This window comes from Hylobates moloch, unplaced genomic scaffold (assembly GCF_009828535.3).
Source record: "Hylobates moloch isolate HMO894 unplaced genomic scaffold, HMol_V3 SCAFFOLD_1, whole genome shotgun sequence".
In the NCBI taxonomy this organism is placed as follows: Eukaryota; Metazoa; Chordata; class Mammalia; order Primates; family Hylobatidae; genus Hylobates; species Hylobates moloch.
Genome location: NW_026652276.1, coordinates 176,278,598 through 176,292,680, shown reverse-complemented (window position 1 = coordinate 176,292,680; position 14,083 = coordinate 176,278,598). Strand labels below are relative to the sequence as shown.

The 14,083-nt window shown below is 33.0% G+C and overlaps 1 protein-coding gene across 2 annotated transcripts in view; it reads right to left on the bottom strand.

Moving 5' to 3' along the window:
- Positions 1 to 14,083, bottom strand: part of SEMA3A (semaphorin 3A) — a 423,701-nt gene that overhangs the window by 336,169 nt on the left and 73,449 nt on the right. Inside the window, exon 1 of one of the 2 annotated variants that reach the window (XM_032761201.2) lies at positions 5,086 to 5,177. The exons of the other annotated variant lie outside the window; for it this stretch is intronic. The gene's annotated coding sequence lies outside the window, so the exon portion shown is untranslated. Of the gene's footprint in view, positions 1 to 5,085; positions 5,178 to 14,083 lie in introns of those variants that run through there. 2 annotated transcript variants of the gene reach the window in all.

Below are 14,083 nucleotides of genomic sequence, written 5' to 3'. Positions count from 1 at the left end.
GAAGTAACGATACATGCTAAAATTGAATGAACTTTGAAAACATGCTAAGTGAAAAGTCACAAAAGAACATAAATTATATAATTTCATTGTTATGTTGATAGGCAAATCGATACAGGCAAGAATTTGATTAGTGCTTGCTTAGGGTTAGAAGTGGGAGAGAATGGGGTGTAACAGCTGGTGGTTTCTTTTAGGGAAGACGAAAAAAATTCCATTATTAGATTGTGATGATAATTACACCACCTTGTAAATGTACATGGCATTGTATAATTAAAATTGGTGAATTTTATGGTATGTAAATTATACATCAATAAAGCTGTTTTTACAACCAAAAACCAAACCAAACCAACCAAACAAAAAAACTGTGTCCTTGGCTCATCTAGAATCCGAGGACCTCTTCTTTGATCTTAAATACCCTTGAAAAAGGGTTACCTTTTGTATTGCTTTCCATGTTATACTCTTTCCATTTTTAGATTTTACACATTTAAAAGTTTTTTTTTTTCCTATTTATCTTAACTGTGTCTAAGGAGCCATAATCTTCTGAGTACTAGCCAGGGGATTCACACAGCTAAAGCTTCACCTTCCTTTCACGTGACAGCCTTCAAGTTGTCTCCTTTCCCAAATTCCTACAGCAACCCCCACAACTCCCATGGCATGGTAAGTCCTCTCACCAGAATAGGAGTTCTCATCTGAAGTAAGCCCTTTTAAAAATTAACTATTCATTTGAAATCTGAACATACTTTTATGGAAGTATTACATGGGTCTATTGCTACTGTTGTTTCATGTACTAAACTTCAAGTAAATGTTACCTCTACTGGACCACTTCATTCAGAGATGAACATTTAACTGTGGATTAGATGACTGTACCCTCTTGAAAAGATTTTACATGAGCAGATCGAGAAATAATTTGGAACAGAAAACCCTTTTCTTTGCCCCTAAAATCTTAAAGCATTATTTGTCTAATCATCGTATTGTATTTCTTTTACTTTGAAAAGGTCAGGTACCTAAATGAGAGCTAACATTTCTGATAAGATTGCTGATTAACTGTAAACCTATGTTGATATTCCATTAAAAACTGGACTGTAAAGAGTTAGATTGTATACCACATATTGTTCCTGCTGGTACCAAGGAATCAATCAAAAACTATTCTCAATAAACTCCTTTCTGTGTGTTATATTACCTTGGAATGTTGTTTGTAGCATCTCATTATTTATCGTATTATACTTAATGAACTATAAGATAAAAATTTTAGATAATAAATTTTTAGATAAATAATGTTTTAAGCAATATTACTTAGTATTTCTTTGTGTAAAGCGTAAAACAGAATTTATTATTTGCATGATATAGATTTGCATTTCAAATTACTTATCTGTTCTTAATATATTTTACCCATTATTCCAACATATAATATTTGCACATAGCCAGTACAGAAATCTTGGGATCATAAGCCTAAGGATTATCAGTGGTGTATCTTACATTCAATTTTTATTTTAAATTTATTTTACTGAATTCCTTTTCCTTCTCCATTGCCAATTAATTTTCATGACCTATCAGAAAAATGTAAAAAATTATGTAATGCTGTCTCTTCCATTAAAAAATAATGTATTTCATAAAACATTGAACATTTCCATGTGGAAATTTGCATTACCATGTTCTTTCAAGTTACAAAGGCAGGTAGTATTATCCCCTAACATTTTTAAAATAAGAAAGGGCCATTCAGAAACATAATAGAAGATGATTTTCTCCCCATAAGTTGTTTAGTCTTTATTACTAGGCTAACATTACTGACATCTGACACTGGCCATTCCTCAGTTCAAAAGTGAAAAGCTTCTTAGAAAGCAAAACCGCTCCTCCATTTTAATTCTCTAAAGAGTTTATTCCTTTGGGTAAAATAGTCATGTGGAGCACCTGTGGTGCAAGTGCCAAAGAAATATCAAGCAAAACCCAGCCACAGCTGTGCTGTAATCATTGAAGTGTGCCCAGTGCATAATGGCACATTAGGTAGGCATTGATCTCTGCCAGTTTACGAGGTCTCTTACAGAATTAGGCAGACTTTTTCACTGAAACCCATGGAGCAGAAATTGCTACTTCTAAGCTAATCCATTTTCAAATTACCAACCAATTGTGACTGATGACCTCACTACAAATCCGCTTATCTACCTCTAACCACTCAACAAGCAAGGGAGAATAAATCATTATTTTCCTCTATTTTCAAATCTTTACAAAAGAAAACTCTTCTTGCCATTCTTAATCACCTTCAATGCCACTGCAGCTGTGAAGATAAGCATGCTAAATGTTAAATGCTGCCTAATTGTCAGCGCTTATTTGTAAGGAAAATGAGAAGGTAGAATGTCTACTTACTATGGTACATGGTTTTATTAAGATTTAGTTTAAAAATTTCTGCTAAGCATTATTATTAATTTCATGTATTTATTAAAAATACTTTATTCAGAATTGAGTGATATTGAATACTTGACTAAAAAAAAAACTATTACCACATTATGCAACCATTTCTTGGTGTAAACTCTGGGTCTAGTTTAATCACCTGAGTAGATAAAACTCAAAACATGTAAGAGAAGAGCCTTTATTCTGAAAATAGAAGCAATCCTCAATACTTAAGTTAATTGAAGCCAGTACTATGTAAAAATCTGTAGGAGGTAGAAAATGCACAAATTGGGATTGGCCAAAACCTATTCCTAAACTCTTCCCAACAAACTTTACCACAGAGAGTAACATTAGTGACACTGTGGTCCACAAAACTTGATAGTTTCAAGAATGTGTAAAGAAGGAATGTAATAAAGTGATGCTGACTTGCATTTCTATTAGAAATTATATTTCATTTTACATTTCAAAGGCCTTAGGACATATTTTAAATCAATATTTTAACATATATTTTATAGGTTATTTATGTTGTGAAAAACATATTGCCCTACTCTCTGAAAGTTTTTCATGTTGACCATGTAGATGAGGCCTAAATGGTCAATATATTAATGTATGTATAAGAAATTAATTTACATGTTTATTGCATTACATTATATAGAAGTAGAAGTTTAAAAACAATTCTAGCAAAATTGTAGAATTTCTGTTTACAAATTCATTGGATGAAGCACTAGCTATAAAAACTTAATTTTTGCAGGGTGATGGATAAGGAAGAAAAATAATTATTTCTATGTCTATACCTAAAGCACATTTTAAAAAATGTTTCTAACTTGAACATAATTAAAATTCAAAGATCTGTACCAACCATTGCTGTGACACATCAGCCTAGCTGTTTTATCTGTACTGTATGCCATAGACTGACATAATTACCTATTCAGAGCCAGTTACCAACACTTTGTTTTGCTGAAAGAATAGCTTCTCAATGGAGTTGGAATTGCTTTCTCATATTTGCCTTTTGATTGATATAACTATGTCAGAGTTTCTTTCTGAACATGAATCAATAATTTTTTTTTGTATTTGGCATGTAGACTAGGGCAAGTCATTTGTAAAGCAAGACAATATTATCTACTCCAACCTACCTACTAACAGACGTGGGAAATGGTATCAAATTAATTTTCAGATGCAAAAATATAACAATTATATATTTTGTTAAAAATCTTAATTTTAAAAACAACATTAAATTCTTAACTATCTATACAAGTGGATGGGGAGAAGTCACAGTTCCATAAATTATAAACACTAGTAATACAAAAATATTTCAAGTTCATTCCTCTCATTATTTTACAGCATTTCTTTATGTTTTTGTCACAATTAATATTTTCAAGCAAAATCTTAATAGGTTTACCTAAATTAGCCAAAATATAAGAATCTGTGTAAGGGGAAAAATTAACAACAATCCTTATATGAACTTCATTTCTTATGCTACAGGTTTCCAAGGTTAACAACAGCCTTTTCCATATCCTTCTTCACATAGATGAAAAGATGTATACTTATATATCACACACAATGAGTTTGTTATTTGTTTAAAAAACACTATTTCAGTGTCACAATAAAAACACTGTTTAGCAAAAATGGCTTTTTCACAAAACGTGTCAAAAGAAAGCCTCCAGTCAAATGTATGGATCTGACAAACACTTTTAATCAAGGTAAAATATTCAATAATATGGATCAAAATCACATACTTAACTTTTCCCCAATGATGAATATTTTGTATATTTTTGGAGGGTTTTTTACTTCTCTCCTTGTTTATTTGTCTTGCTAGTTAGTTATTATTTTATTAAGATTATACATGTTTATCTTAGTAGATATTCCTTTTCATGAATTAATAGCAATTTTGGATTTTTACAAGCCATGAGCGTCCCTACTTCCTGGCACCATAGGAAAAACTGATTGGCTTCCCCACTTTTAATTTTCACTGACCTGAAGGAAGGAAAACAGCATCTCATTACTGCTGTAGTTGGCAGTTTCCTATAAGTAAGCTTTAGAACCTTTCACATGTTTGCTGCATATTTTAGCCTGGTTTGCGATAATCCCTTATTTATATAATTTGCCCAGTTTTATATTAGGTTATTTGTCCATATTTATCACCATAATAAAATAAATTAAATTCCTATATTCTCATGGGAGTTACATGAAGGCTAAATGAAGACTGAGAAGTGGGCACTCTGCCATTTTAGCACTTAACATATTTCATTGAAAATTTTACAATATTGCTCTCATGATGGCATATTTTGATTGTAGGACATATATTTTTACTCCTCTTTTACTCCAATAATTTATAATAATATTTGTAATCCTCTAAATGTTCAGAAAATAAAGGTTGAACTGGTAAAATGGTGAGAATATTTCTTCAATCAAACTGTCAGATACTTTGATCAAGCTGTGAGTGAAGGAATCACATCTCATACATATGTGTCACCCCACAGGAAGTTGTTCAGAAAATACTTCTGAGTTAATTGTAATTGGTTGCTCAATCTTGAAATCTTTTTCCTAACCTTCTTCCCAATTCCTCCCTGGAGGTAACAATAGGTCAGCTTCAGGTTTAAATCTGTGAGTGGAGAATGCTGGGGGCCCTTCTTTCCTGCTGCTCTCTGTAGAACCTTTATATAGCAAAAAGTTTTTAAGGTTAATTTTTCTTAGTTTCCTTACTTTTAGTATTATGTTCATTCCATCCAAACTTGGCAATTGAAGACTGTGTGGAATTTCAACTAACACATCTCAGATGTGCATGATCTCAGCCTGTGGGATATAAAAGGATTTGATTTAGAAGGTACCTCTGTCCAACTTTGTAGTCTAGACTAGCAATTGGTCTAGAATATTTCTGTAAGACAATGGTCTCTTGGTTCAAAATAGACATTAATCAAAATGCTGACAGTATCATTTTGTTGTTAAATGAGTGACATTAGATTCATTTTTTTTTTTTTGGATATCCTTGCATTAAGCCAACCAGGCTGTAGAGGTAAAGATTTCCATCATTCACAAAATGCGAATGTTGCAATTTATCTTTTGCTTGGGGCAAAATTTTTCAAAAGAATACATTTTTAAATTTGGAAAATATCTGAAATGAAATCCACATGTCTGCAGTCAGAAAACTGTCTTCGTAGGTCTCAAAATTAGGTTTCCATAACTAGACTTTCTATCGACTGTGTGATTTGGGACAAAGCAGCCTGCCTTTATTTTCTCAATTCTTTCGTCCTTATACTTAAATAAATTATGCAGAACAACCTATAAAATCTATTCCAAGTCTAATTTTGTTGTCTTTGGTTTAAAAAAGAAGCAACTAATAAGTTAACAAATTTGTAACTATGCCCTCTAATATTCAAGCCAAAGTTTAAAAAATGATTTTTTTTTTCAACTACATTTTGTACCTCTTCTTGGTGGCACTTTACTCTCAGTTATAATAAAATACTTTCATTATGATTCTGAAAATAAATAAACCAATATATTGAGGGTAATGATTGTAAAAGCTTTTGATAACATATTACCACGTCTGGATTTGGTAACTCAAGTTATATCTATACATCCACAATTCAAAGCCACTTTAATAATACACTACTCATATTGTGTTAGAAGCAGCAAGAAATCATGAAAATGATTCAGCAAAATACATCATATTTAGATGCAAGCTTATTTAATGACACAATCAAGTTACTAATTGAGCAACTACAAGAGATAAAACAGTACATAGAGAATTAAAATTCTTGATTTAAGAGAAAAATGTAGTATATAGAAGACCTGTCTTAAGAAACAAGTATACTCCCACTTCAGCTACCCGAGTAGCTGGGATTACTATAAAATATGAACGTATTTTTTTTTGTGGTGGTGCCATTTAGCTAAGATATGAAGGTTTGTACAGCGTTAGCTAGATTAGAGGATGAGATTAAAATTAGGCATTTTGACAGACCAATCATATGATGTAATTCTATCAAAATTGCCACTTCACATGTGTACCCTCTTTGTAATCATAAATTTGAGCAACACACTTATCTACTAGTTTAGAAATTACATGAGATTCATGGTAAGAGGTGGAAGGATGTTTGTTTTACATATTATCCAGTAATAAAAATTTAAATTCCTCATTCCATCAGGTCTCATTGCTTTCTTGAATGAAACTGTAGCAGAGTGGCAAGTCTATGTAGCAAGTTAGAGTAGTGTTGCTTTAGAGGGGCTTCTTTACCATTTAAAAAAGAAATTTGGGATGTTATTTATATTTATTGTAAAACTGCAATTGATTTTTTTCTAATGGTATAAACAACTAGAATCTAGATGTCTTGAAACATTTTTATGATTGCATATGCTTTTATTTTACTCATCTTTGTACCTCCATACTCTTTGTGATAGCTTTTAAACCAATATCCAAGGGAAATTTCATATTGTGAATAGCAAATTCTACAAGATGTTAAGGGAACAATCTTTTTAAATGTCATTAGTATTTTATAAAAAAAAGTTTTTATGGCAAAATTCCAATCAAAATGTCACACATTGATGAAATATTTAAAAGTTGAAAACCACTTCAAATTATGTCAATTTTGTCATAGTATTCAGTAAGATGGCTTTCTAAAAACACTTTGATATTCTTTTCTGAGATTTATTTTTATTTTTATTTTTGGGATGGAGTTTCGATCTTGTTGCCCAGGCTGGAGTACAATGGCACGATCTCAGCTCACTGCAACCTCCGCCTCCCAGGTTTAAGCGATTCTCCTGCCTCAGCCTACTGAGTAGCTGGGATTACAGGCATGCGCCACCATGCCTGGCTAACTTTGTATTTTTAGTAGAGACGGAGTTTCACTATGTTAGTCAGGCTGGTCTCGAACTCCTGACCTCAGGTGATCTGCCAGCCTCGGCCTCCCAAAGTACTGGGATTACAGGTGTGAGCCACCATGCCCAGCTGAGTTTTTAATCACACTTGGTAAAGCAGTACTTAAAATATAGACAGTTCAGTAATTTTATCTGAACTTCTCTGATCTTCTGATTGAAAAATAATTCCATAATTTGATCTTAATTTTTTTGACTTCACAATTTTAGAAACCAAACAGAATTGTCCTAACGAAGAAAGCTTAAGGGCACTTACAAACACATATTTACAATAAAATGAGATAAAATTCCCTAAAACTTTGAGGGTCTACTTTTCAACTCTTGTAGTATAGATGAAAATAAATTGTTCCAGAATACCAGTCAAAATAACTAATCTACATAGATCTTTGTGCAATGATCTACAAGTCTCAATTTTGTTAATATCCTATTGCTCTATAATTATTTCTTTACCTTTGTTATTATAAGTTCTGGCTAACTGTTGGTTACATTTCCACTAAGGAAGAGGGAGTGGGACAGTTTTCAGAGCAACTGTCTCAGACCTCAGGCAAATTCCCAGTGACTGTGGGTAGCACTCCTAGACATAAATTGTTGCAAAGTCCAGTTGTAGCTCAACAGGGATATAGTTTTAATGAAACCCAGATGAGCTGCAACTGTATTTCAGTCTATACTCCCACTTCAGCTCTAGTCAATTACCTATGGTAATAGGAGGACAGAAATAACATGAGTAATGAAATCTGCAGATAATCCCAAAGCATCATTTTAGCCAATAATTCCCAATCTCTCCTGTATTAAACCTCTTACTAAAACTTCTTAGCATGTATTAAAATGGACAGATGTGAATCTTTGTCTCTTCCTGTGGTAAAGATGTCAATAAGTTATAAAATGATCCTAAAATTACGGCCATAAAGGAGGGAGAACTGATTGATCACTGGTACTGTAGATATTTATTTTTGAGAAACTCGAAATTATTTCTTCTGCCTATCAAACCTATGGAAACATATTGCCATCATTGATAATAACATTTGAGTTAAATAAACCTATGAAAATTATGTTATTATTTATTAAGAACATAATATGAATTCTAATGAAATCAGACAGATTAAGCACAAAAGTCAATCTCCCCTCCCATTCTTAACCCCAGGAAAGGCATAGCAGAGAATTAAAACAAATAAACAAACAAATACATTCATCCATTAAGACAAGGAGGAAAGATAAAAGTGACCACCTCAACATAAGATTTCAAGGAACTGGGGGAATAATGTATTCACATAAAATTTATTAATTTAGCAAATGGGAGTTAGAGACCTCTCAGGATAAGCAAGCCCATTCACTCTAAGGAAAGTGGGAGATAATCAGCACTAACGGCATACTCTACCAGAAGAAGAGATGAGGAGGCAACAGTTCCCTATACCTTGTTCCAAAAATATCAGTAATCAGCAGCTATTTCTCCTTTGCCAACTATTGAAGAAACTGAGAAGCACTGAAGAACTTTCTACATATTATCTGTGATGGTTAATATTGAGGGTCAATTTGATTGGCTTAAAGAATGCAAAGTATTATTCCCGGGTGTTTCTGTGAGGGTGTTGCCAAAGGAGATTAACATTTGAGTCAGTGGACTGGGAAAAGCAGACTCATCCTCAACCTGGGTAGGCATCATCCAGTAAGCTGCCAACAAAACTAGAATAAAGCAGGCAGGAGACGATGGAAGAGCAGACTTGGTGAGTCTTCCGGCCTTGATCTTTCTAATGGGCTAGATGTTTCCTGCCCTTGAACATCAGACTCCAAGTTCTTCAGCTTTTGGACTCTTGGACTTACTCAGTGGTTTGCCAGGGGCTCTTGGGCCTTCAGCTACAGACTGAAGGCTGCACTGTCGGCTTCCCTACTTTTGAGGTTTTGGAACTCAAACTAATCCACCACTGGCTTCCTTGCTTCTTAACTTGCAGAACTTGCAGACAGCCTATTGTGGGGCTTTACCTTGGTGATCCTGTGCGTCAATTCTTTTTAATAAACTCCCTTTCATAAAGATATAAAACAGCATATATATGTATATATATATACACATATCTCCTACTAGTTCTGTCCCTCTAGAGAGCCCTGTCTAATGATTTGGTAGTCCAGAGTAAAAAGACGGATGCACTTATTGGTCAATATAAACAGCAGTCTAATAATCCACAAAACACCCTCTAACCTCTTCCATACCCAGTCTAACTCCCACCCAACAGAGTACTTTCAAAAATGGCTTGATTTCTCACTTATAAATACCAATGGACAGCTTAGAATTAATTGACCATGAGGAAAGCTGATAATATAAATAATGAACAAAACCCTCCAAGATCTCTAATATAAAGAGAACTTGGATGAAATAATGAGGAACGTGAAGACCATGTCAAATCAAAACTATAAATGATATTATCTAGCAATAAGAAAATACATTTAATCTATTAAAAACAAACGAGCAAACAAATCACAACTGTAATCCCAGCACTTTGGGAGGCCGATGGGGGTGGATAACCTGAGGTCAGGAGTTTGAGACCAGCCTGGCCAACATGGTGAAACCTCGTCTCTACTAAAAATACAAAAAAATTAACCCGGCATGGTGGCTCATGCCTGTAATCCCAGCTACTTGGCAGGCTGAGGCAGGAGAATTGCTTGAACCAGGGAGGCAGAGGTTGCGGTGAGCCAAGATCATGACATTGCACTCCAGCCTGGGCGACAAGAGCGAGACTCCGCGGTCACAATAAAAAAAGAAAGAAAGAAAGAAAAAGAAACTTAGGAATTAAAACTATGATAACTGAAATAAGAAGTTTAGTAGAAGTGTTGGAAGATAAAGCCAAGAAAAGTTTTCATAAAGGAGAAAATAAAATAGAAAAAAATAAAACAAAATTAGTGGATCAATTAAAGAAGTCAAATATCATATTTTTAGGACTAACAGACTAGAGGGAAGAATATATATGCATATATTTCATATATATATACATTTCATACACATCTTGCTGTAAACACACAGAAAATTTCCCGTAACTGAAGGGAATGAGTTTTCAGGTGGAAAGCATGTACTGAATCCTTAGTATAATGAAAACAAAATAAAGCAAATCCCAAAAGGCATAACATAATTACACTTGAAAATATCAGTGATAAAAATAAAATCCTAACAGCTTTTTATTTTGGTAGGGGCTACATGTTACAAAGAAACAGAAATCAGAATATATTAAATGTTCAACAGCAGTACTACACATATGAATTAAAATGAAGACACAAATAATAAGCATGAGAATGCTGGAATGACTATTTGAATGCCAGCTAAAATAGACATAAAAGCAAAAACATTATCAAATATAAAAATAAAAAGCAAATGATAACAATAGTCAATTTATAAGTCTAAAAAAGAATTACAAAGTACAAAAAATACTTGACTGAATTGAAGGAAGAGAAGGAACATTGCATAGTTATTAAAAGAGATTTTATTTAAAAAAAAAGAACCAAAAATATTAATGAAATCTTGGTGCATCTAAATAATGCTTTGAAGCATCTTAACCTAATTGATATTTTTAGAGGATATAGTCATTAACTGAAAAGCACACAATGTGAGTAGACCAGTCACTAAGTTCGACACATTCTGGGCCTTAAAACAACTCTGAATAGATTTAAATTAATTCTATCAGAGTATGTTCTCTGACCATAGATTTAGAAATTAATAGCAAAAATATATCCAGAGAAACATTATTTTATGGATTTAAAAAATTCAATAAAAATTTCAGGAGATGTTTTTCCTGCAGGGGAGGGGAGTTAAATGGATCAAAAACAGATTATAAACTTTGAAAACTACAAGAATAAAACTCTTAGAAGAAAACATCAGAGAAAATTTTTTAACCTTGGGGTAAGCAAAGGCTTCTTAGATAGTACTCAATAGCACAAGCGAAAAAATAAGAAGAAAAACATATTGTACTTCATCAATAATAAAATTTTTGCTTTTCAAAAGAAGCTGAAAAAGAAAATCACAGAATGGTAGAAAATATTCACAAAACACACACACACATGCATGTATCAAAGAATTTGTCTTCAGAGGACATAAAGTGCTCCTATAATACAATAATAATAATAAGGCCAGAAAGCCAATGAAAAAGATGAGCAAAAGTTTCGAATAGGTACTTAAGGAAAGAAGACATGTAGATGGTAAATACACAAATTAAAATATGCACAATATCATCAGTTATCAGGCATATGCAAATTAAAGACCTATTTGGATACCACCACATACACATTAAAGACTCATAACATGAAGTTTTGCTAGGATGTAGAGCAGGGGTCAGCAATTTTTTTGTTTTAAGAGCTGAATAGTAAATATCTGATGCTTTGAAGGTCATAAGGTCTCTTTCAAAATTACTCAATTCTGCCTGTGAAAGCAGCTCGTTCATAAACAAATGTGCCTGTGTTCCCATATACTTCTATTCACAAATAAACCCGAATTTGGCTTAAGTACTATAGTTTGCAGAGCCCTGATGTGGACTGACAGGAACTCTCACACGCTGCTCAGGGAAATGTCAAATGGTACAACCGTTTTGGAAAACTGTCATTTCTTCAAAGTTAAACATACACCTACCAAATGTCCCTGATTTTCCAATCCATGTATTTTTCAAACTAAATGAAAACACATATTTGTACAAAGACTTGTACACAAATACTCATAGGAAAGCAATTCACAAAGGACAAAATATGGAAACAACTATATATCCATCAAGTGAATGAATAACCAAATGTAGTATATCCATATAGTATATCCATTCAATGGACTACCATTCAGTAATAAAAAAATCAACTACTAATACACATAAGTCATAGATAAATGTATAAATTATTTGCTAAGTGAAAAAGTATACACTTACATTTATATACTTATTTATATGAAATACAAATTAATGCATAGTGTCAAAAAAGGAAAGAGGAAGAATTTTTCCTGGGTGATAAAAATATTCTAGATTTTGCTTGTGATAATTGTTTAAAGGATATACACTTCATTAAAACTCAAGAAATCTGAGCCCGTTAAAATAGACGAAGTTTGTTTCATCTAAATTATTCCTCAATACAGTTAATGAAGAAAAATAAATGTGTAGAGAGGACTCTGCCAAAACATTTTTACATACCTCAAGGAGTTTTATGCAGAGTGTTTTGCCTTTCATACATGTATCAACAAATATTTAGCTAGCCATAAAATCCCCTTCCCCAAACAGAGTGGTTCTCTGAAGTGCTATATTAGATGTGTATTTTAAAAATTACTCAATCTTCCTTGCTCCTTTAATTTTACTCATTGACAGACTTTTATTGGTAGAACAGGGGGTCACACATTTGTTTTGTTCACAAAAACAAAAATTGCTGCTTATGACAATGATAATGAATAATGGAAATAATGGAAACTATCAAAAGATTCCCAAAATAAATGAAAAAGAAAGTTTAGTAAAAGGACTATCTTGAGAGCCAGATCTTACTACATAAGGGAAACAAATGTGGAATTAGAGTTGGGGTTTGGGGATCTTGGTTTCCGTAATTTGTATTCATCTTTGCCCCAATTTCTTAATGTAAACACTGAGATGATTTTTCTAAGTTCCTTCTGGCTCAGAAATTCTGTAGAGCTAAAAACATTTAGTACAGATTATCAAAGAAAAAGAAAAAGAGAAGAACAGTTTGAGGAAAGAAGAACTAATTAGCCAGCAAAATAAATAAATAAATAACGACTTGTGCTAACATGCAATGAAGTTTTTCAAAGAGGTAGGTGACATTCCACACCTACTCATAGCCATTCCAATCCCCACCCTCACTGGGTGCAGAGGAGGTTAGGCATGTATGCTAGATTCTCTCAGGGGCAAAAGTAAGCCTCTAAGCACTCTTTATGACCCTGTGGGCACTAACACTTGAGTCAAGGCCATGAGGTAAGAGCTTGCTACTTGACCAGGTCACTAAGGTTGCTTGTTACTAAAACTAAATGTGAACTCAATTGCAGCATAATTTTCTTAGTATGCCCAAGCCATCTCTTTTTTTAAAAAAATGTCTAGGAATTTTTAAATAGGGAAAACATGTTCTAGTTCCTTCAAACATCTTGTAAGTGGTTAGAAAACAGACTGAGATATAAATATGGTATAAGCTAAGACAACTTATTTGAAAATCAAAATTAAGTAACAATTAGTAACAGCTAAAATAATAGGTGAACATATTGACTATTCTTCATTTGAAAAAAAAAAAAAAGTATTAATTTGTTAAATACAAATAGTCCCCGACCTGGCACTGGTTCAATTTAAAAATTTTTCGACTTCACAATGATGCAGAAGTGACAGACATTCAATAGAAACTGTACTTGGAATACCCATGCAACCATTCTGTTTTTCACTTTCAGTACAATATTCAATAAATTACATGAGATATTCAACATTGTATTATAAAATAGCTTTTGTGTTAGATAATTTTGTCTGACTTCAGGCTAATATAAGTGTCTGAGCATATTTAATGTAGTTTAGGCTGTGCTGCCATGTTTGGCAGGTTAGTTGTATTAAATGCGTTTTCAACTTACTATATTTTCAATTATGGGTGGGTTTATCAGAATGTAACCCCATTGTAAGTTTGGGAGCATCCATCCTAACATTTTCTAGAGAATTTTAAATGCTCTTAATGGTTTTGTTTTAACTCAATTCACTGGCCATATTTCTATACCAAAGGTTCTTATTCTTTCTTTCACTCACTCACTGAAGTAATATTGTCTGTCCCTTTGGACTGGTGGGTGGAGGCAAGCATAAGGAAGAAAAAAATTGGGGTTCATAAAGCATTCAAAAGAAGCTCCTCGTGG